The sequence below is a fragment of the Lithobates pipiens genome, unplaced genomic scaffold (assembly GCF_037356315.1).
Source record: "Lithobates pipiens isolate NorthernLeopardFrog02 unplaced genomic scaffold, aLitPip1_a1.2 Scaffold_8, whole genome shotgun sequence".
NCBI lineage: Eukaryota > Metazoa > Chordata > Amphibia > Anura > Ranidae > Lithobates > Lithobates pipiens.
Window position 1 is genome coordinate 161,577,366 of NW_027507903.1, and position 24,886 is coordinate 161,602,251.

Consider the following 24,886-nt stretch of genomic DNA (forward strand, 5'->3'; position numbering starts at 1 on the left):
TAACCCATAGCAGCCTATTAGAAATAATTTATCTTTAATTGTTCTTACTGCTTAGAGCTAATAAATAAAAAATCTTACATTGCACGTTGCAGTTGCACATTCTATTATTTTGCACAATGTGGCATAGCAATTAATGACTCTGGAATTATAATAGTTAAACAAGCTTGCAAACTGTAATTTGCTTTATACTACAAATACTTTGCATAATAAGAAAGCATATCCCAACAGGTTATTGTGAGATTGGCAAATATCAACCCAAATTTTTTTCTACTAAGCCACCACAGAAGAGCCTCCTTAGAGCAAAAGGTTTGTTGCATTCCATCACAAATCCCAAAATAAGGGGATCATTGCTCATTTTAGGACAGTGGGTGGAACTATTCAAGTCCATGTTTTAGGCTAGCTATGCTATATATGGCTAGCTGTATATAGATAGATAGATAGATAGATAGATAGATAGATAGATAGATAGATAGATAGATAGATAGATAGATAGATATACACTACCTTGAAAAAAATATTCATACCCCTTGAAATTTTCCACATTTTGTCATGTTAAAACCAAAAACATAAATGTATTTTATTGGGATTCTGTGTGATAGACCAACACAAAGTGGTACATAGGTGGAAGGAAAGGGATACATGGTTTTCATTTTTTTTTTTACAAACAAATATGTGAAAAGTGTGGCGTGCATTTGTATTCAGCCCCCTTTACTCTGATACCCCTAACTAAAATCTAGTGGAACCAATTGCCTTCAGAAGTCACCTAATTAGTAAATAGAGTCCACCTGTGTGTAATTTAATCTCAGTATAAATACAGCTGTTCTATGAAGCACTCAGAGGCTTTTTAGAGAACCTTAGTGAACAAACAGCACAATGAAGGCCAAGGAACACACCATACAGGTCAGGGATAAGTTGTGGAGAAGTTTAAATCAGGGTTAGGTTATAAAAAAATATAGAGAGCTTTGAACATCTCATGGAGCACTGTTCAATATATCATCCGATAATGGAAAGAATATGGCCCAACTGTAAACATACCAAAACGTGGCTGTCTACCTAAACTGACAGGCTGAGCAAGGAGAGCGTTAATCACAGAAGCAGCCTGGCGGTCCATGGTAACTCTGGAGGAGCTGTAGAGATCCATAGCTGGGGTGGGAGAATCTGTTCACAGGACAGCTATTAGTCATGCACTCCACAAATCTGGCCTTTATGGAAGAGCGGCACGAAGAAAGCCATTGTTGAAATTAAGCCATAAGAAGTCCCGTTTGTAGTTTGTGAGAAACCATGTGGGGGATACAGCAAACCTGTGGAAGAAGGTGCTCTGGTCAGATGAGACCAAATGAGAAAATGTTACTTTTTGGCCTAAAAGAAAAAAAGCTATGTGTGGCAGAGAACTAACACTGCACATCACCCTGAACACACCCTCTCCACCGTGAAACATGGTGGTGGCAGCATCATGTTGTGGGGATGCTTTTCTTCAGCAGGGACAGGGAAGCTGGTCAGAGTTGATGGGAAGATGGATGGGGCCAAATACAGGGCAATCGTATAATAAAACATGTTAGAGTCTGCAAAAGACTTGAGGCTGGGGCGGAGGTTCACCTTCTAGCAGGACAATGACCCTAAATCCAATTGAGAACTGTGGCAAGACTTGAAAATTGCTGTTCACAGATGCTCTCCATCCAATCTGACAGGCCTTGAGCTATTTTGCAAAGAAGAATGGGAAAAAATGTCACTCTCTAGATGTGGAAAGCTGGTAGAGACATACCCCAAAAGACTTGCAGCTGTAATTGCAGCTAAAGGTGGTGCTACAAAGTATTGACTCAGGGGGCTGAGTACAAATGCACGCCACACTTTTCACATATTTATTTGTAAAAAAAAAATGAAAACCATTTATCCCTTTCTTTCCACTTCACAATTATGTGCCACTTTGTGTTGGTCTATCGTATAAAATTACGATAAAATACATTTACATTTTTGTTTGTAACATGACAAAATGTGGAAAATGTCAAGGGGTATAAATACTTTTTCAAGGCACTGTATAACCTATCCCACTGAGTAGTGAATAGACCAATGATGTTACTAGTGAAAAGTTGCTATTTTAAATGAATCTTGGATTTTGAAATTAAATTATGAAAAAAACAGGGCTATTTACTCACTATAAAAAATAAATTCCAAACTAAGGTAATTGAGAGTGTTTGGAAAACTTTCATGGTGGAGCTATCTCCAAATACAACATTTCTTAATGAGACCATCAAATTGGCTTAATTAGCACTGCTACATAACATATCTAATATTTGTTTTTCTAATTTATTTAAAACATTTTCTTTTTCTGATATATTTTTAATCTAATATTTTGGATTTACTCCATCCTTAAGGATATAGATTGTGCTCAAAGGCAATCTTTTTAACACAGGATAATGAACTATAAAATTCTGGTACTGTCCCCCTGTAAAGCCTTGTATACACAATTGGATTTTCCGCAGACAAAACCTCAGACTTTTGTCTGAAGACATGTGCCTGGATTTTGTCTTGCATACAAGCAGTACACAATTGTTGGCCAACAAACACAAATGTAGTGACATACTAGATGTACTACAAGCCGATAAAGAGGAAGTTCAATTGTCAGGTGCCACCCTTTGTGCTCCTTCTGCTAATTTCGTGTTAGTAGAAGTTTGGTGAGTGCTGATTCACGCTTTTTATTTTGCACTTTCCAGTTTGTTTCTGAATGGCCCTTTGTCAACCAGCCATGTTGCGGAATCAGAGAAGATAACATGTTATTATTGGCCTTGGAGTTATTGCTTTGACCCAAGGCCAGTCCAGAAATAGGAGGAGGAGGATTTTTTGGACCAAAAATTGGTTGCTTTATTAATCGTGACCAATTATGTCATTTGCTTCAAATGACAGTTTGGGAGTAGGCAGTTACATTTAAAAAAAAATACAATGTAAAATCGACAAGGGACACCAACATAGTTGTATCTTTGATCTTAAAAAAAACTACAGGATAATGTTGTTGTTGTAACTTACACAAAAACAAAAAATAACAAGCATAATAATATTATTCTTGATATCACTAGAAAAAAAGCCTTTGAAAATTAGTTTGCAATAACTCCAGCAGTATCACCAAAAAAGCAGCTTCATTATAATCCCATTAAAGAAGAATAGAATGTGAGCTGCATTTAGAGATTTCATAATTTGCCATATAACAAATGTTAATTCTGCATTATGAGCGTTAGTTTACAAGACCGATCGCTTCTGGCTTGTTGCTTCCGAGCATGCATGTTTGTACTTTGAAATTTTGTCTGACAGACTTGTGTACACACGCTTGGAAAATCTGACAACAGACATTTGTCTGCGTAAAATTTTAAAGCCTGCCATCCAACATTTGTCTGTGGAAAATCCAACAACATTTGTCCAATGAAGCATACAAATGGTCGGATTTTCCACCAACAGCCTGTCATCACATATTTCCCGTCGGAAAATCTGATCATGTGTACGCAGCTTTACATAGGAGAAACAAAATGTTACCCTAGATCCACTGCCAATATGAAAGTCCATGAGCTGTGATCCGGTGCTTTAGCCAGGGCGTTCAGGCCCCAAATACAATACTTTAATCAAAAAGAGCTGGCAACTCAGATGCTCTTGAATAAAAGTCCTTTATTGGTTACAAGGGTACATGGGTACAAACTATACCCTAGCGTATAGCCTGTACCCATGTACCCAATAAATAACTCTACATAGGATACACCTACAAATGTCCTTAATGTTCTGGAGATGCAACAGTGGTATAAGGTCTCTGACTCGTCTTTAAAATACAACATTATTGGAAAAAAATACTCATCAATAACACAAATAATGTGTTGTTCCATATCATGCACACCTGACACATATGTTTTACAAAGCAGGACTGGATCAGTTGTTGTTGTTTAGTCATGTATGACTCTTCATGACCTCATGGACCAATGAGCCCTCTATTAGCATTAGATAGCCAAAGTATTCGAGTTTCAGCTTCAGGATTTGTCCTTCCAGTGAAAATTCAGGGTTTGATTTCCTTCAAAATTTACTGATTTGATCTTCTTCTCCAACACCATTTTTCAAAAGCATCAATTCTTTGTCTTTGAGCCTTCCTTATGGTCCAACTTTCACAGTCATAGGTTACTACTGGGAATATATATATGCAAAAAATCAACCAGTGCAAAATGAATATGAATATAAACATAAGCTGCTGAACACTCTGGGTCAAAGTATCAAATCCCAGCCTAATCATATAAAAGGTAGCGCAGCGCTAAAACATTAAAACAATATAAAAGTTCATATGCACAGTCAAGTTCCCAATGGGTGTTCACTAGTGATGCAAATTTTTATGCAGGAGACAACATGCAAAACCTCCACCACTGATGACACAGTCGCTCACCTCCTATCATGGGCCCCTGAATAAACAGGTCAAATGCGCTTTCCCATAAAGGGTCAATGAATGAATTTCCATTAGGACAAGATCACATGCAACACTGATACGCTCCACCGGTCCTGAATTCCTTATAAAGATACCAGAACTCCACACAGGTATGGTACATGGAATAAAGAAACAAATATAGTGCTCTCTGCATCCAACTTGATTTACTGAATACAAGAACTACTAGGAATACCATAGCGTTGACTATATGGCACTTTGTCGGTAGGGTGATGTCTCTTATAATGTTGTTTAGGTTTGCCATTGCTTTCCTCCCAAGAAGCAAGTGTCTCTTAATTTCATGGCTACAGTCACCGTCTGCTGTGATCTTGGAGCCAAGAAGATAAAATCTGCCACTGTTTGATTTTCTTCTACTTCTATTTGCCAAGGAGTGATGGGACCAGTTGCCATGATCTTAGTTTTCTTAATGTTCAATCAATTTCAGGCCAGCTTTTGCGCTCTCCTCTTTCCCCTTCATTAAGACACTCTTTAGCTCTTCTTCATTTTCTGCCATTAGTGTGGTATTATCTGCATATCTCAGGTTGTTGATATTTCTCCCAGTGATCTTAATTTTGGCTTGGGATTTGTTGATCCTGACATTTCGCATGATGTACTGTGCATATGAATTAAATAAGTAGGGTGACAATATACATCCTTGCTGCACTCCTTTCTCAATTTTGAATCAGTCAATTGTTCCTTGTCCTGTTCTAACTGTTGCTTCTTGGTGGTCTGGTATTCCCATTTCTTTCAGTATTCGCCACATCCTGTTGTGATCCACACAATAAAGGCTTTTCTGTAGTCAATAGAGCAGAGGTAGACATTCTTCTTGAATTCCCTTGGACTCCATGATCCAACGAACGTGGGCAATTTGATATCGAGTTCCTCTGCCTCTACAAAATCCAGCTTGTACTTGTGGTAGTTCTTGGTTTACATGCTGCTGAAGCCTAACTTGTAGAATTTTCTGCATAACCTTGCTAGCTTTTGATATTTAGTGATTGTACGGTAGTTTGAACATTCTTTGATGTTGCCCTTCTTTGGTATTGGAATGTAAATGGACATTTTCCAGTCCTGTGGCCATTGCTGAGTTTTCCAAATTTGTTGGCATATTGAGTGCAGCACTTTAACATAAGGTGACTAGATTTTTAAAATGAAATCCAGGGACATACTTTTTTTTACTAGTAATAGCAGCAATCAGCGACTCATAGCGGGACTGCGATATTGCGGTGGACAAATCAGACACTAAACACACGACCGGTTTTCCCATGGGAATAAACTCCAAAGGTTTTTCTGACAGATTTACGATGGTGTTCCCCTTGCCTACACACGATCACACCAAAGTCCGACCGTCTAGAGCACGGTGACGTACAACACGTACGACGGTACTAGAAAAAGGAAGTTCAATAGCCAGTAGCCAATAGTTTCCGTCTCGTAATTGCTTCAGAGCATGCGTCATTTTTAAACGATTGGAACAGCATATAGACGAGCGGTTTTCCAGATAGGAATTGGTTCAGTCGGAAATATTTAGAACATGTTCTATTTCTAGGTCCATCACAATTTAAAAAAAAAAAAACAAGTCAGATCGGAATATACGATGAAAAGATTCTGTTGGACTTTTTCTGTCAGACATTCCGCTCAGTGTACATGGCATTAGTGATACTTTTGACACTTTGCGGGAACCAGTGACACTAATACAGTGATCAGTGCTAAAAATATGTACTGTCACTGTACTAATGACACTGGCTGGGAAGGGGATAACCTCTAGGGCAAATAATGGGTTAAATGTGTGCCTAACAAGTGTTTTCTCACTGTGGGGGAGGTGCTTTTCCTAAGGGAAGACATGGATCCCTGTATCCTCTTCGCAGGAACACAGGATCAATGTATTCCACACTGAAAGAATGGCGAACTGCCTTGTTTACATAGGCAGACCACTAGGCGAGTCCGCTGATTGGCTCCGGCCAGCACATCATCTTCAGAAAGGGACACAGATAATGGAAAAAATACACCCCCTAAGCTAGTAGGATTTATTTTTTTTATTCTTCACCGACTGCCTGTGAAAATTGCCCCAGCTCCTGTTGAAGTCAAATCCGGGGACAAAACCAGGGACAGAATTGGTCCGGGGACAGTGTCCTCAATCCGGGGACTGACATCTGGTCACCCTACTTGAACAACATCATCTTTTAGGATTTTAACCGCTTGCCGACCATCTGCCACAGTTGTACTGTGGCAGAAAGGCACAGGTAGGCAAATCGCCATCATTTGCCACAACAATTGGATTCGATCAGGAACTGAAATCTGGCCTGGACCTGGTGATCGCTCCTGGCGAATGAAATCCTTCCCCTGTCATGTTAGTGTAAACAGTGACAGGGGAAGTAATGTCATTTCTCCTCGTGTCGGTCTTTTCGATCCAGACTGAGAGGAGAGTTGCACCAACACTAAACTGACACCAGGTCACATAGGCACACAATTCACCCCCCGATCAGCCCCCCAGTTAATCCCTTCACCACCTGTCACTGTCACCCAGTGCAGCGTTCAGATTTTTTTTTGATCGCTGTACTGGTATCATTAGTGACATTAATCAAAGTTAGGGTAATCAGTATTAGGCTCAGATAGGTTTAGGGACCCCCATAACCCCTCAATAAAGGTTTAACCCCTTGATTACCCCCTGTCACCTATGATCACAGTATAAGTGTCACGGGTGATGCAATTTAGCTAGTTCATTTCTTATAGCATCAGGGTACCCGTCGTATTTTACCCAATAAAGGTTTAACCCCCTTATCACCCAGCGGGGGATCAAAGTTAGGTTTTAGCGTCAGATAGGGTCTGTGTCGCCTTAGGCACCGTCAGATCAGTGCCAGTACCGTTAACACCCACGCACGCGCCATGCACCTCCATTAGTAGTATAATATTTGAACGCTTTGATATCTGATCTGATGAGATCTATATTAGTGTCGCCAACAATTTAGGGTTCCCAAAAATGCAGTGTTAGCGGGATCAGCCCAGATACTTGCTAGCACCTACGCCCAGCCCACCCAAGTGCTGTATCAATCGATTACTGTATACAAGTATATGCGCAAAAAACAGGATCAGAAATTTCCCACAGTGCTAGATAACATGGATCTCTAGGCAATCAATCGAAACCAATAAACATGTAGAGAAAAGTCTATGCCATATAAGGTTCATACATCTATATAAATATAGTCCAGTGAAGTAAAGGAAATGGTAAGAGATCAAATGCAGGAAATACACATCCAGGGCCGCCATCAGGAAGGAACAGAAACCATGTTCCGAGGTCTACAGGAAAAAGCAGAGGAAGAGGCGCCTCTAAGCCCTTGTACACACGGTCGGAGAATCCGTCGGAATGTGTCCTATCGGACTGTGTTGTCGGATAATCCGACTGTGTGTGGTATGCATCGGACTGATTCCGTCGGAATATCCGTCGGACCCAATTTTCCAACATGTTGGAAATATTTCCCGACCAACTGGTTCGATCGGACATACTCCGATCATGTGTAGAGAATTTTGATCGGACCAAGTGCCATGCATGCTCAGATCAAATTCCTACATCAAAGCTATTGGCTACTAGCCTGAACGTAGTCCCATCGTAATGAAATTATGTCACCACGTTCTGAATGATTGGATTTTTCGACAACTTAGTCCGACCGTGTGTATGCAACAGTTTCGGACAAGATCCGACAGACAAAATCCGACGGACAAAATCCGACGGATTTGGTTGTCGAAATCTCCGACCGTCTGTACAGGGGCTAAGACGTAAAGGACACTTTAATTATAAAAACATATATATACAGGCAACTCATATTTCTGAGGTAGTAAATGAGTGTTGAATACATTAAAATCCAAACATGGGTATAGTCATCATCAAATCCATCAGGCTGAGGCACTGAAGCTACTTGATTGCCAGGAAGCGATGGGAATACTGGCCCTGGAAACGTTGCTCAAAGAAAAGCAAGGTCTGGAACACAGGCAGAAAGAGATGACGTCACTAATGGGTGAAACTGGTTTTGTGAGCGTACGGGCTGAGGTAACATGACAGCCATGCTCCTTTATCAAGCACTGCAGTAGTTACCGCAACAAATATATATGGGCAAAAAACATAAGATAATCATGGATACGTTTGAAAACAATGGTAAATGAGTAATACACAAAATATACATATGGATCATCATAAAAGAAAAATAAGAAATAAAAAAATCATATAGGCAAGTATTGTGTGGAAAAAGAAGGGGGAAAAGGACTATATACGCATAAAATAAAAGAATAAAAAACGGGGGGAATAAAAATATAAATAGAAAATGACTGTGAATCAATTAGTGGGATGAATATGTGTGAGAAATATAGAAAACTATATAGAAAGGCGCATACATATACAACACACAACAATGAGCGCATGCATATATATCCATATTCATACATATATCCACATTCATATTTGTGCATACACATGCAATATAATATCACTCTTTGGCGCATGTGTATGCACACATATGAATGTACATTCCTTGCCAAAAATAAAAAGCACCCCTGTCCCCCCGTGCTCACACACAACGGAGAATGCAAGCATCGGTCTGGTTACATGGTTAGTAAGGTTGAATAAAGACACCGCTCCATCCAGTTCAACCCGAGAGAGTATCTACAATTGTCCCTATCCCGGTACATTGCACACTCACATCAGTCCCTACCCTCAAGAAGCCCACAATCCAAGGTCCTCATTTATATACTAGGGCCAATTTTGGAAAGAAGCCAATTAACCTACTGGCATTTCTTTGGAGTGTGGGAGAAAACCAGATTACACGGAGGAAACCCACGCCGCCACAGGGAGAACATGCAAACTCCAGGCAGGTAGTGTTGTGGTTGGGATTCAAACCAGCAACCTTTCTTACTGCTAGAATTGTCTAGTGGTGTTTTCCACTTTCTTCAATTTAAGCCTGAAAATGCTCCAGGTCTTGTTTTGACTGACTGTATAGAGCTTTTCCATCTTTGGCTGCAGAGAATATAATCAATCTGATTTGACCATCAGGTGATGTCCATGTGTAGAGTCGCCTCTTTGGTTGTTGGAAATGTGTGTTTGTTATTATCAGTGTGTTCTCTTGACAAAACTCTATTAGCCTTTGTCTGGCTTCATTTTGTACTCCAAGGCCACATTTACCTGTTATTTTGGATATGCGTTGGCTTTAGCATTCCAATCTCCCATTATGACAAGGATATCTTTTCCTGGAGTTAGTTCTAAACAGTGTTGTAGATCTTCATAAAAGCAGTCGAAGTCAGCTTCTTCAGCATCAGAGGTTGCAATAATTGAATTATTGTGATGTTGATTGGTTTGCCTTGGATACAGACTGGGATAATTCTGTCAGTTTTGGGATTGTACCCCAGTACTGCTTCCCTCACTCTTTTGTTGACTATGAGGGCTACACCATTTCTTCTGAGAGATTCTTGTCCACAGTAATAGATATAGTAGTCATCTGAGTTTAATTCACCCATTCCAGTCCATTTTAGTTCACTAATTTCCAAGATATCAATGTTTAATCTTGCCATCTTTTGGTTGACCACATCCAGCTTACCTTAATTCATTGATCTTGCATTCCAGGTTCTTATGCAGTATTCTTCTTTACAGCATTGGACCTCCCATTCTCTCCTACCATCCACAGCTGAGAATCCCTGCAGCTTTGGCACAGCCATTTTATTAGCTCTGGAGCTACTTGTAATTGGCCTCCGCTCTTCCCCAGTAGCACATTCGACACCTTCTGATCTGGGGGACTCATCTTCCAGTGTCATATTTGTTAGCCTTTTGTTTCTGTTCATGAGGTTTCCTTGGCAAAAATACTGGAGTGGGTTGCCATTTCCTTTTCCAGTGGATAAAGTTTTCTCAGAATTCTCTGCTTTGACCTGTCCGTCTTGGCTGGGCTTACACTGAATTACGCAAGCCTGTTCAACAGGGCAAGGCAGTGATCCATAAAGGATCTGGATCAGTACAAAACTCCAAATAGGACCCCCTACAAAACCCTATATATTGCACCCAGCACTGGAGGTCAGCGACAACAATCTGAAAGAATTGAAATGTGGATTTGGATTGTGTTGTCGGAGAAAAAAACGATCGTGTGTGGGCTCCATCGTACTTTTTCCATCTGAATTTCCAACACACAAAGTTTGAGAGCTGGATCTAAAATTTTCTGACAACAAAATCCGATTGTTTTAATTCCGATCGTGTGTAGACAGTTCTGACGGACAAAGTGCCACGCATGCTCAGAATAAACTACGAGACAAAAGCTATTGGCTACTGGCTTCTTTATAGTCCCGTTATACATCTTTTACATCACCTCGTTCTGAATGATTGGACTTTGCGTGACTGTGTGTATGCAAGACAAGTTTGGGAATGTCCCACCGTTTGTACAGGGCATGAGGCCTTATGAACACTGGACGTTATAAAAATGCCAGTAGCAATAAGCTGCAGAAAGCTGTAGATGTAGAATGAATTTTGCAGTGTTTTTGCAGTAGTGTTTTTTTAGGATAACTTTACTCCTACAAAAGATTGTGGCTCAAATACACCAATAAATGCCAAATAGCCAAATTTTTCACAGTTTTTCAGTGTTTTTTAGAGTTTGAAAAACTGCTTTTAAAACCCACTAGTTCTGTTTTTTTTTCAGCCGAAAAACTCCTCTGCCAAAAATTCTGATAACAGCCTATGTGTGCATGTAAACATAGGATAACATGTTGGAGAGTTTAATGGCTGCGGGAAAAAAAAAACCTGAAGCCAAAAACAGCAGTTGTAAAAACATCCAGTGTGCATAAGGCCTAAAAGGTTTGCCAGAATAATGTTCCACAATCTGAATTTTATAAGAAAGATAAAATAAAGGAATAGAAAGCAGAGTGTACAGTACTACTGATCCAACAACCTTTTGATTTACAGGTGTATCTACAATGCTGTAAAAAAGTATTTGCCCCCTTTCTGATTCTTTCATTTTTTTGCATATTAGTCACACTTAAATGACTCAGATCATCAAATTAATTTTATTTTTACACAAAGATAACCCAAGTAAATACAAAATGCAGTTTTTAAATAATGGTTTCATTTATTAAGGCAAAAAAATCTATCCAAACCTGCCTGGCTTTATGTGAAAAGGTAATTGCCCCCTAAACCTAATAACTGGTTGTGCCACCCTTGGCGGCAACAACTGCAATTAAGTTTTAAAATAACTGGCAATGAGTCTTTCACATTGCCGTGGCGCAATTTTGGGACGCTCTTCTTTGCAGAATTATTTTAATTCAGCCACATTGGAGGGTTTTCCAGCATGAACGGCTTGTGTAAGGTCATGATACAGCATCTCATCTCAATTGGATTTAAATACAGACTTTGACTAGGCCACGCTTTGCTTTACTTAAATCATTTGGAGATGGACTTTCTGTTGTGTTTCTGATCATTATCCTGCTGCATAACCCAAGTGCACTTGAGCTTAAGGTCACAAAATGATGGCCAGACATTCTCTTTTAGGATTTTCTGGTAGATCTCAGATATCATGGTTCCATCAATTATGGTAAGTCGTACAAGTCCTGAAGCTGCAAAGCAGCCCCAGATCATCACGCTACCACCACCATGTCTGACTGTCGGTATGATGTCCTTGTTATGAAATTCTGTATTCGTTTTATGCCAGATGTAACGGGACACACACCTTCCAAAAAGTAAAAATTTTGTCTCATCAGTCCACTGAATATTTGCCTAAAAGTCTTGGGGATAATCAAGATGTTTTTTTGGTAAATGTGGGATGACCTTTTGTGTTCTTTTTGGTCAGCAGTGGCTTTGGCCTTGAAACTCTCCCATAATTGCCATTTTTACCCAGTCTCTTTCTTATTGTTGAATCATGAACGCTGATCTTACCTGTGGCAAGTGAGACTTGCAGTTCTTTAGATGTTGGAGTAATTTTTGTAGGCTGGGCACTCTTGGGAAGATCCACCATTGTTCAAAGTTATCTCCATTTGTGGGTAATGGCTCTCCCCATGGTTCACTGGAGTCCCAAAGCTTTTAGAAATAGCTTTGAAACCCTTCCTAAACTGATACATGTTTGTTTATAATCTGTTCTTGCATTTTTTTTTTAGATTGTGGCATGATGTGTGGCTTTTTGTGATCTGTTAGCATGCTTCAATTTGTCAGACAGCTTCTATTTATAGGATTTCTTGATTCAACAGGTCAGGCAGTAATCAGGCCTAGGTGTGGAAAGTGAAATTTAACTCAGCTTTCCAAAAAATAGTGTTTAATCACAGTTCATTCATGATTCAGCATGGGATGGGGCAATTACTTTTTCATATAGGGCCAGGCAGGTTTGAACAGCCTTTTTCCCTTAATAAATGTAATAATTTTAAAATTTTAAAATTGCATCTTGGATTTATTCGGGTTATCTTTGTGTAACATTAAAATTTGTTTAATGCTCTGAATCATTTAGGTGTGAGAAATATGCAAAAAAGAAAAAACCTGGAAGGGGGCAAAAACTTTTTCACAGCACTGTATATTCATTGATCCACTTAGCTGAAACATGGCTATCATAAGAAGGGGTTTATTTTACCTCCTCTTTTCCCTTTTATGCTGCTGCCTCCACAGCATTTCTGTGCGATTTGCATGCAGTTACTAATGTGTATGGGCCCTTAGGAGACTGAAACCCTTCATATTTGTGCAGCAGATCACTTAAAGCACATCCCCATTTTTTTTAAACCGTTGCTTACCTGGTGGTGAGATCAGCACATTTTATATACTCACCCATCCAGCGTTGTCCAGTGGGGATCCTCTTCTCTTCTAGCAGGGTTTAGCCTTGCACCACCTTGTTTTCCTGTTGATAGGCTGCCAGATTTTCTGGGTTAAGTTGCTGTACCTACCGTTGACACTCAGATAGGCCCGCTCCCTCTTCCTTTCCTCAATGAAATGCTATGCCTCTTGGGATATGTAGGTCACACATGGGAAAATATCTGCAAACGAAACACAGTACACATCATTCGCCTAGACAAACATTTTCTAAATTGCTAATCGCGCAGAGAAATGGTGGAGCAGGTGGTCAAAGTTTTTGGGGCTGAAGATCCACTTTAACCACTTACAGACCGGACCATTTTGCTGGTCAAAGACCAGACCACTTTTTGCGATTCGGCACTGCGTTGTTTTAACTGACAATTGCGCGGTCGTGCAACGTGGCTCCCAAACAAAATTGACATCCTTTTTTTCCCACAAATAGAGCTTTCTTTTGGTGGTATTTTATCACCCCTGCGGTTTTTATTTTTTGCGCTATAAACAAAAATATAGTGACAATTTTGAAAAAAACGCATTATTTTTTACTTTTTGTCATAATAAATATCCCCCAAAAATATATATATAAAAAAAAATTTCCCTCAGTTTAGGCCGATACGTATTCTTCTACATATTTTTGGTAAAAAAAATCACAATAAGCGATTATTGAATGGTTTGCGCAAAAGTTATAGCGTTTACAAAATAGGGATAGTTTTATAGCATTTTTATTAATAATTTTTTTTTTTGTTTTTTACTAGTAATGGTGGCATTTACATGGAGCAGAGATCAGCATCACTAGTTGCTAGGCAGAATGGGGAAATGGTGTTTACACGGCATTTCCTCCATTCAGCCGTCCCGTGAGACGATCGCGGGTATGCCCGCGGTGATCGAGTCTGCGGGACCCGCGACCGGACTCACGGGGGTCCCGACCGGCACACGAGCGCGCCGCCGGCAGCGCACTCGCGATGGCAGGGCGGCATTGAAGATTGGACGTACCTGTACGCCAATATGCTTGCCCGTGCCATTCTGCCGACGTACATCGGCGTGCGCCGGTCGAGAACTGGTTATGGTAAACAATCGAATTCTGTCTCTTACGTATTGTATCAGTTGTGTACAGCAGTTCACTCTCTGCACTAGCTGATTTTTTACACTTTTGGTAGTGAGGTCTCCCTTATATTATTTCCACTTCTAGTTGAATGTTTTAGCCTATAGTGTTGGGGTATTTTCTTTTTTGGTCAAACGTCTTTAATTCTTTTGGCTTAATGTACATAAAGTTGTTGTAAAGGCAAAAGTTTTTTTTTTATCTTAATGCATTAAGATAAAAAAGCCTTCTGTGTGTAGAACTCCCCCCCCCCCAGCCACCCTAATACTTGCCAGAGCCCCATCTCTCTATCGATGTGCATGAGTGCCTCAGCCATCCGGGACTCTCAGCCCTGATTGGCTGAGACACAGCAGCAGCCATTGGCTCCCACTGCTGTCAATCAAAGTCAGTTAGCCAATCAGGAGAGAGAGAGGCCGGAGCCGAACTGTGGCTTGGTGTCTGAATGGACACATGGAGCTGCAGCTTGGCTTGGGTGCCCCATAGCATGCTGCTCGCTGTGGGGCACCCAAAAGGAGGGAGGGACCAGGAATGTGCACGAGGGACCCGAGAAGAAGAGTATCCAGGCTGCTCTGTGCAAAACCACTGCCCAGTGCAGGTAAATGGGGGAATTTCGAAAAAAAAAATAATTGAAAGGCTGGAGTGAAATGTTAGGAGTAACTAATCAGTGGGCACTGTTAAAGTCTACCATCTTGGAGGCATCTAGATTATATGTCAGGCAAATGAGTAGGAGTAAATTGAAGAATAATATCAATATGGTTCACTAAAGAGGTAAGTAGGATAGTAAAGGAGAAAAAAAATCAGCATATAAGAGATTCAAGGAAACAGGAGGTGTTAGCTGATAGAGAAGTGTAGAAAAATAGACAAAAGGAGGTCAAACACATTACCAGTACTGCCAAAACACATAGAGTGGAGGAAACTGATAACTCTATTAAAGTGATACTAAAGTTTTTTTTTGTTTAAAAATAACAAATATGTTATACTTACCTGCTCTGTGCAATTGTTTTGCACAGAGGAGCCCCGCTCCTCCTCTTCTCGGGCCCCCTCGCAGGCACTCCTGGCCCCTCCCTTCTGCCGAGTGCCCCCACAGCAAGCTTGCTGTGGGGGCACCCGAGCTGAGCCATTGCTTTGTGTGTCCATTCAGACATGTAGCTGTGGCTCTGCCCCACCCCCTCTTTCTCCTCATTGGCTCCCTTACTTTTAATAACAGCAGCAGGAGCCAATGGAGCCCACTGCTGTGTCTCAGCCGATCAGGAGGGAGAGCCACAGACAGCTGAGTCACTTGGGCAACATCTCTGGATCAAGATGGGGCTCAGGTAAGTATTAGGGGGGCTGAGGGAGGCTGCTGCACACAGAAGTTTTTTTTTATCTTAATGCATAGATTGGATTAAGATAAAAAAAAACTTCTGCCTTTAGAACCACTTTAAGAAAGGAGACAAAAATCTTCTTCGAGTTTGGTGATATCAGCCTCTCTTTCCCTTTTGAGTTGTGAGGCTAGTTCAGTGTTTCTCAAATCCAGTCCTCAGGCCCCCCCAACAGGTCATGTTTTCAGGATTTCCCTCAGATGAAACGGCTGTGGTAATTGCTAAGGCAGTGAAACTGATCAAATCACCTGTGAAAAATAATGGAAAACCTGAAAACATGACCTGTTGGGGGGGCCTGAGGACTGGATTTGAGAAACACTGGGCTAGTTGTATAATTTTCCCCCTGATGGTGACTTTATGAGCTGCCCAGAGTACTTCTGCCGAGACCTCCCCACTTTTATTGATAGAGAAGTAGTCAAGTAATGCTTTGTTAATCTGTTTCGCTCTAATGGGGTCTTCTACGATAGACTAATTTAGTCTCCAGTGGTGGTGCTTGGGTCTGTGGGAAGGGTTGTGCATTGTGGATGTGACTATAGAGTGGTCAGATAGTGTAGAGTCAATGATTTTGGAGGAAACCACGTTGGGTAGGTGATGTGTGCGTAAGAGGATATGAGCTATCCTGGAATAGGATTGGTGGGGGCTAGAGTAGTGGGTATAATCCCTTTTCAGAGGGTTGGATTCTCGCCAGACATCGGCCAATCTCTGGGCATGGATCAGTCTGGCAAATTTTAAGTTAGCTTTGGTGAGGCGCATTAGCGTTATTTTGGTTGGGTTTGATTTATTCATGCCTTGATCTAGGGCTAAATTGGAGTCGCCTCCAAGAACGAGCATCCCTTCCAGGAGAGGATTAAGGGTGGAGAGCATTGATTTAAAGAATTCATGTTGCCCTTTATTTGGGAAGTAGTATGAGAAAAAGGAATATACTTGGCCATCTATCGAACCTTTGACGAGGATGAATCTCCCTTCCGGGTCTTTGTAGTCTGCCTGCCAAGTAAAGTTGCAATTTTTAGAGAATAGTAGAGCTACTCCATTTGTTTTACTCTCTGCTTTTGCTAAGTAAGAGTGGGAAATGGTGATGCAAGTAGCTGGGGCTGTACCGTTTATGGAAGTGGGTTTCCTGGAGCATAACCACATCTAATTTGAAGGATTTATATCTGTCCAGCAATTTTCGCCTTTTAAGGGGGGAGTTTAGTCCCTGAGCATTATGAGTGGCTATTTTAAATGCGGTATTGGGAAAATCAGCCATGGAGGAGAGGGGTGGAGGTGCTGCCAAATCCCACGTCACCTACCTTTGTGGGTAGCGGATGAAGGGGTAGACAAATTCTTTCTTAAAGCGGGATTCCACATTAAAGTGGAACTTCCGCTGATCAGATTCCTCCCCCCCCCCCCGGTGTCACAATTGACACCTTTCAGGGGGGAGGGGGTGGAGATACCTGTCAAATACCAGGTATTTACACCCACTTCCGGGCATAGACTCCCGTGGGAGTCTATGCCATTTCCTGCCCTGCCGTGCTGTCTGCTGGGACACACACGGGTCCCAGTGACAGCGCAGAGATTTCCTATTGCGCGGCGCGACTCGCGCATGCGCAGTAGGTAACCGGGAAGTGAAGCCGATTCGCTTCACTTCCTGATTCCCTCACCTAGAATGGTGGCGGCAACAGCCGAGAGCCGAGAGATCGATCGGCCTCGGCTGCCGGCATCGCTGGAACCTGGGACAGGTGAGTGTCCATTTATTAAAAGTCAGCAGCTGTAGTATTTATAGCTGCTGGCTTTTAATTTTTTTTTTTTGGTGGAATCCCTCTTTAAGTACATCAGCGATGGAAAGAAAAAATACAATGGGATTACTAAAATGAAAACTGGGCACAACACTTATGTTGAGGGAGACCTGGATGTAGCAAATGATCATTCAAACAATTACTTCTGTTCAGACTTCTCCCAAAAAAATTGTACTGGCAATAGCAAGTTGAGGGATCATATTAGTTCTAGTAATGACAGTTCATTTTGTGGGTTTCTGAAGATGGAGGTAGCAGAGGAACTGGCTCTGTTAAAGCTAAATAAAGCTATGGGCCCTGATGGTGTTCATCCCAGAGTTTTAAGAGAACTTTGAGTTATAGTTGTTGGACAATTAAGCAATATTTAAAATTAATCTCTTTTTACAGAAGTGCCCTAAGACTGGCAGACAGCTAACATTGTGCCTATTCACAAGATGGGTAGCAGTATAGAAGTTGGCAATTACAGGCCAGTGAGTTTAACATCTGTTGTAGTCAAGTTAATAGACTCACTTCTAAAAAGAGGGATCATTGGTCACTTAAAAACACGCAACTTGCTGGAATCAAAGCAGCATGGCTTCACTACTTTTCTGACCAGGGTGATGCTGTAGCCTTAAAATGATATAAAAATGAAGGATTCGCCCTGGGACTTTAAATGAAGTGGGAACCGTTTCTGCCAGTAAACATAACAGTAGTAAACATAGTATATGGTTTATTCAAGTACAATTATTTACATGCATAAATAACGCTAACAGTTGCCAATTAAAAAAGATACATAAACAAGGAATATTGGTACATAAATGTAGTAGTAGTCATAGTACACGGACATCATACTACCCATAGTAATAGTCATAGGACACGGGCATCATACTATCCGACTAGTTTTGTGAGATCCAGCTCGCTCTTCAGGGTTGGATGTGTGTAACAATGTACCTAGGATGAAAAAAATATATGTTTGGCAATATAACACTGTATTAGTTAAAAAGGCACAGAGTAGGAGGCGTTGTGGGTCCCCATACTCACCACTGAGCTTGACCATGGCTCCAGGTATGTGGCCTCAAGACGGCGGCAGCAGGTGCCTCCCCAGGGAGCAGAGGGATACGTATATCCCTCTGCTATCCTACGTTTCTAACCACCTTCATGTCCCTATCACCTTTGGCCCAGGCCTTTCATTCATGCATGCATATCTTTATGCTAATACTTATTGATTCTACTTTACTACTTTAGATGCCTGACAAACATACTTATGTTCACAGCCTATACTTTTTATGGAGTTGGTGTTATTTATGCATGTAAACAATTGTACTTGAATAAATCATATACTATATTTACTACTGTTATGTTTACTGGCGGAAACGGTCCCCACTTCATTTAAAGTCCCAGGGCGAATCCTTCATTTTTATATGTTACAGGGATGGAAGTGTGTAACTGGGCACACCAGACGTTTTCCTTTTCTTAAAATGATACTAAAGTTTTTTTGTTTTTTAAATTAACATACATATTATACTTACCTGCTCTGTGCAATGGTTTTGCATAGAGCAGCCTTGATCCTCCTCTTCTTAGGGTGCCCCACCAGTGCTCTGGGCTCCTCCCCACTGATTGCTATGAGGGCACTCATGTCTGCAAAGCCCCACCCCTGTTCCCTCCTCACTGGCTGTGATTGACAGCAGTGGTAACCAATGGGTCCTGCTGTGTCTGAGCCAATGAGGAGGGAGTGATCAGCAGCTCAAAAACCCCAAAATATGTATGAATCTTAAAAAATTGTACGATGTACCACTTGGTCTTTTTTTGCTGCTACTCTTCTATGCTTCTATGTTTCTTTTGGCTGAAAATCTGTATGACTTCTATTGTGTTATTGTAAAACTTTAAAAATAAAGAATGTTATAAAAACACAGAAACACTTTAGCTCTGCAAGAATTTCAAATTTCCAGGTCATGTTATGCAGACTTTTATGTTTCTCTGAGATTTCAGCAAAGCACACTATCTACTGTATACATCCAACCCACCCCCAGTGTCAATAGGCCGACTCTGAATATCTATATGGTACAGCTAAACTGTCACTATTTGACTTTGATCATTTTTGCGTGTTCATGCAAAACACGAGATGCCAATGAGATTTATTTACCACTTTAAGATTTTTTTTAATTTCAAAAGTTTTACATCACAAAAATGTTTTATTGTCAGAAACACAGGACTTTTAACAAAAATTGACTTATCCAATCAGAAAGGTATGATTTAAATATTACATACATATTTATGTAGTAGTACATACCCTCATGAAATTCAAGTGCCAATTTATCTTGTTGCCATAATGACTTGAAAAAGTCAAGTCTGTGACCTACAAGCATTTTATCATCAGTTCCCATGAGAAAAAAAGACACGTCAAACAGACTGGCAGACAGGAACTCATTTTTTATACAAATTGGTTGATTTATTAGTCTTCATTTATGTCAGAAAGAATGCAGCAAGGGAAAAAAAAATACTTTTGAATTTTTCTTTTTACATGTTATGCCACCATTCGAAATATTGAATGTATTGTGCAGGTAGGCACTAAACCATGTAATAAACCTACTGTATACTTAGTTTTAAAACATTGCTTCTTAACACAATAGATATAGTTATAATTCTTCATCTCCACGGGATAGTGCTAATAGAAGAAAATGTCTTTCTCTTAATCCATTTCAATGGGAAGCACAGGTAGCAATTACTAAATGTGAACAATGCACAGTAACTCATAAGCCATCCAGTCAGTATTGTTTGCAGCTGCTCTCATTTCATTGTCAGTGACAGTTTCAATTTTCATGAGATTTGAATAGTATAATGCAACAACATTTTTTTTGTTAAGCCCAGTGTGATATTGATTTTGTGTGTAGAAAAAAATTACAGTAAAAAAAAACTGCCATTTCCTTAAGTTGAAATTTAGAAGAGTTAGCATAACAAAGTTCTGCGCAGTCAAAATGTATTTTCAGTTGTTGACAGCTAAGAATATGCCTGTTCTTACAGCAATATATAATAATTACATATATATATATATATATATATATATACATATATATATATATATATATATATATATATATATATATATATATATATATATATACATACATAAATAGTACAGGGGACAGGCTCAAACATTGGCAGTAGTTAACTATGAATGAGACATGTACACCTATGAACCTATGCACAAGTGGTTTGTCTTGTTAATTCAGTGTGGCACACAAGAAACACATTTTTAATGTAGGAGGGCTTTGTACAGCAAGTTCATAGCATAAAACAATCAAAACACTTGCTAGCCCTAGCCACTAACTAGATTCAGGTCAGTTCCTAACTAACAAGTTATCTCCTAATGGACTCCCCAAAACAAACAGGCAGCACATGTACCTATTTTGTGTTCTGTCTGCAGTCAGCTTTTTCACATAGCAGAAGGGCTCCCACAGCAGAGAGAGCAAATGAGAGCCCTGGGCATCTATATTCCTATATGTATGTGAGAAACCCAGGTGACATATACACATCGTTCACAATCCAGACATCCAGTGCCTTATTATATATATATATATATTAGGGCTGTTACTGATTATAAATTTTGTGTTCGATTAATCGATTTTTTTTAAAATAGATTAATCGACTAATTTCAATTCATTATAACGCACATACAGATCCAACTACTTTTAGCTGATCTCCTTGCATTGCAACTCTGCATAATTCAGTGGTAAATGTGGTTTTTCCCCACAGTAGCGTGACAATCCCTCCACCTCCGGTCTAACTAATCACTATCACCTTATGGCATGGACCCCTGTGCAAACAGGTGGTCATGCATGCGGGTATCAAAAGAGTTAACACGGACCATAAACTTTTCTCACAATCTCAGGTCATGGGTAGAAAGATAAGATCTAAGTGCTCACGCTTAAGTATAAGATTTAATTTTTGTGTTCAAACACAAACTACTCACATAAAGATGATAAAAAACACAGCATGTAAAGCCGACAATGGTGTTAGTTCCGTAGGACAGCAGCGGGTGGAGTCATGAGGTGCTCCTCCCCCGTACACGTTACGTTCAATCAGAAACGTCAACGTCACCGGACTCCTCCCTCCTTCCCTTCGTTAGCAGACGAAGGCACTTGGAGAAGGGGGGAAGAGTCCGGTAATGTCACCGGATCTCCGGCGGAACTCCCTGAATACCCGGGAAGTCGGCGGAGAGGTGAGTACCGGTCAAAATAATTTTGATCGATCAAAAAAATTTACGATTAATCCAGGAGTTAATCTTTAATTTTCACAGTCCTAATATATATATATATATATTGTAGACATGTCACTGGAGAAGTGATCGAGGGGGTGTACATCTCACCTAGGTTGCTACACAGTGTGAGATGGTAAATCCAGGATGGATCAGTTTCTCAGCAGCGATATGCTGCTGAGTTGTTATTTAATTTTGCCGGGCCTGGGTTTATATGGAATGGCAGGTAGGTTTGGTAGAGGGACCTGTCATTCCACATCCCCCGATCCAGTTCTGGGTTTGGGATCAGGTGAGCTTTGATCCTAATTAGCCTGGGAAGCTAAAGGCACTGCAGGGTCTGCAGGTGGTTGCTCTCAGCCAGGGAATGAACAATCTGTGTGTTGAAGGAAGCTGCAAGCACAGCCACTGCTGGAGCTAAAACTCACCCTGCGATATCCAGGCGAAAGACGCTGTGTTTGTAAGTGTCAGATAGGTGAGCAGAACCTGTTAGTAAGCGCCCAGCCGGGCTAGGACTTTTATTTTTGTTGTACTTAGAAAGCACGGTGTTGCTGTATATTTTGTTTGCTGGACTGTTTGTACCACGAATAAACGCCAAGATCTGCTTTATAAATTCCAAGTCTGCTGTGAACTGTGTCCAAACACACCCTACCCCGGGAAGATCCCTTACAATTGGTGGAGGTAGCGGGCAACACGGTTGCTAGGGGCAACGGTGTGGACAGACTTGGCTACAGCTGCTGATGTCCTGGGTGAAAGCTGCAACTACACTCCAAGAACAGTCCAGCAACATGGAGGAGATGCTGAAGCAGTTTATGCAAGTGAGTTTGCAACAACAGCAGGCTCAGACAGAGGCCAATAGACGACATGAACAGTACATGGCGGCACAACATCAGATGCATAAGGAAGAGTTGCAAGCTTTGCGCCAAAGCCAACAACAACTTATCGAGCACCTGATAGTAAATCGAGAGGCGCCTGTGGTTGCTAATCCACCCACAATGGAGGGAGCCGCTCCAGAGATTTTTTTTGGGAGAAGGACTGTGCAGAAAGCGCTGCAAAAGATGACTGCTGAGGACGATGTTGAGGCCTATCTAACAGTATTTGAGCGCGTGGCTGAGCGAGAGAAGTTACCAGCCGCTGAGTGGGCAGAGGTAATTGCGCCCTATTTAACAGGTGAACCTCAAAAGGCCTACTATGACCTCAGTGAGCAAGAGGTTAAGGACTATACTCGGCTAAAAGAGGAGATACTTGCCCGACTAGGAGTTACTACTGCAGTCCGTGCCCGGAGGGTACGCAACTGGAGCTACAGTCTGGACAAATCAGCGAGGTCCCAGATGTATGACCTAATCCATTTGGCAAGAAAGTGGTTGGAGCCAGACACTTCTACTCCTGCACAAATCCTAGAGAAGGTCGTGATGGATCGCTACCTCCGAGCGCTTCCTACTGACCTGCAACGCTGGGTGGGACAAGGTGATCCTAGGAACGCAAACGAACTTGTCAACCTTGTGGAGAGGTTCCAGGCGACTGAGGACTACCTCCGTGATGTTCCTGCAGCATCTTCACCTCCCCGGAGCGCCAGATCTGTGCCGTCAGCTGGTAAGAGACTTCCATCTATTGGGGGAGTGTGGAGGGGTGCTGATGGGGGGAAAAGGGCTCAAGTGGTGTCTCAGGGACAAAAGACTGGTGATGGTCCCGGGTGGCTAAGGGGCTCTGAAAAGGACTCCTTGCCAAAGAGACCAGGCCCTATCCAGTGTTGGAGATGCCATGAGGCGGGACACGTGTCTGCCCATTGCCCTCTTACCTCTGAACCCATGGAATGTGACGCTAGCCGGCGTCAGTCGCTATTTGCGGAACCATCTTGTGCTGCAGTTCCTGGACTAGAGACTGAACCGCAAATCTGCAACATCACAATCAATGACTTTCCTGTTAAAGCGTTAATGGACTCAGGAAGCCTTGTAACCTTGGTGCATGCTAGCCTGGTGACTGGGGACTTAGAGTCTAAAAAGCATATGAGTGTTGTGTGCATACATGGTGATACAAAAGTGTACCCTATAGTGCTGGCTAAAGTCGGGACTGAACAAGGCACCGTACAATATGAAGTGGGTGTGGTTAAAAACCTCATGCATAATGTAATATTGGGGCGCGATTTTCCATTATTCTGGGCTCTTTGGGAAAAAAGAAAAATCCCCAAAAGGAGTGAGGATACCTCTAAGGGGGTTGCCTTGTCCACTGTGAATGATAAAAATGTGCAGGATGAAAATGATTGTTTTCCTTTGCAGGTCCTGGCTGGGGAGGAGGAGGCTCCTCCCACTGAGCAAAATATACTAGACTTAGAGGTGTCTAGCGATAATTTTGGGACTGCACAATTACAGGACCCCACTCTCAAAAATGCGAGAGAGCAGGTTGCTGTTATGAACGGGGTACCTCAGGAACCAGATGCTGAAAAAAGATTTCCACATTTTTCGGTGACTAATGATCTGTTCTATAGAGTCAATAAGGTTAAAGATGAGATTGTGGAACAGCTTCTGGTACCTAAGCCGTACCGGCGTCAGGTGCTTGACATGGCACATAACCATGTTCTTGGGGGACACTTGGGGACTGACAAAACGCGAGAGAGGGTTCTCCAGAGGTTTTTTTGGCCGGCCATATATGATGACATTAAAAAATACTGTGAGTCGTGCCCCACATGTCAGGTTAGTGCCCCAGTGTCACATTTTTGCAGTCCTTTGGTTTCGCTCCCTATTATAGAGGTGCCTTTTGAGCGTATTGCCATGGATTTAGTGGGTCCCATTGTAAAGTCAGCTAGAGGACACCAGTATATTTTGGTAGTCCTGGATTATGCGACCCGCTATCCTGAGGCTGTACCCTTAAGAAACACTGCATCTAAAACAATTGCACGTGAGTTGTTTTATATGTTCTCTAGGACTGGGATCCCCAAAGAAATCCTAACTGACCAAGGTACGCCATTTATGTCGAAAGTAATGAAGGAATTATGCAAACTATTTAAAATCTCACACATCCGTACCTCTGTGTACCACCCCCAGACGGACGGATTGGTGGAGAGATTTAATAAAACTTTGAAACATATGTTGAAGAAAGTGGTGGCAAAAGATGGTCGTGACTGGGATCATTTATTACCCTACCTCATGTTTGCTATTAGGGAGGTGCCCCAAGCGTCCACAGGGTTCTCACCATTCGAG